This window comes from Humulus lupulus, chromosome 2, assembly GCF_963169125.1.
Source record: "Humulus lupulus chromosome 2, drHumLupu1.1, whole genome shotgun sequence".
Taxonomy (NCBI): Eukaryota; Viridiplantae; Streptophyta; class Magnoliopsida; order Rosales; family Cannabaceae; genus Humulus; species Humulus lupulus.
In genome coordinates this window covers 108,662,358-108,663,202 of record NC_084794.1, presented here as the reverse complement: position 1 = coordinate 108,663,202, position 845 = coordinate 108,662,358, and positions in this window count along the sequence as shown.

Genomic DNA, 845 nt, shown 5'->3' with positions numbered 1-845 from the left:
ACACACGTTAGTAACACCAAGGTCAAATATGACATTTCCCTTTTCTGATATTTTTGTTTATTAGGCAACTTTCCTTTATCCTTTTCACTGTTAACCTAATAGACCTTCTTGTGCAGAAATAGAACTGAAACCCTTCAACAATTTCTACCCAAATCTCAAAAACCAGATAACCACAAACACAACCAAACTCAAGCATAAATCAAGAAAAATACAATCAAGAGAGAATAGGGGAAGAGAGATGCAAACAAATATTTATAGAGGTTCACCACCAAATAATTAGGGCTACGTCCTCTTTGAGCTCGCCTCAAAGATTGAGAGCTCTCAAATGCACTAAACAATGGAGAATCGAAACATCCAACATCCAAGATTTCAGTTACAACATCAACAGGTAATCTTGATTCCTAGATCCTCACTTTTCTATGTTTTCCCCTAAAACAAAAAAACCCTAGCACTCTCTAATGTTCTTCTCTCCTTTCGTTTCAGGATTACAACAACTTCTCTCAAAGCTCTCTAAACAAAAATTGGCTCTTCTTCTAAACTCACGATAAGACTCTACCTTTTTTTTTTTGTTTACATGTATTTATAGATTAGTTAAGTAGAGTAAAATTAGTTGAGTGTTAGTTTTTGTTCTGATTTGGATCTATTGAGTTTGTTGAGCTGGCAATAATTATGTTGTAACTATTTTTGTAATTTTGGTTCTATATGAGGACTTGTAATCAACACTATTTTATCTCAACATTTTATATTACACACCATACAATTTCTCTATTTTTTCTCTACATTATTTAAATATTATATTTTTTAAAAATATATTATTCATTTGGTGATGTAAGATAGAAAGTGGA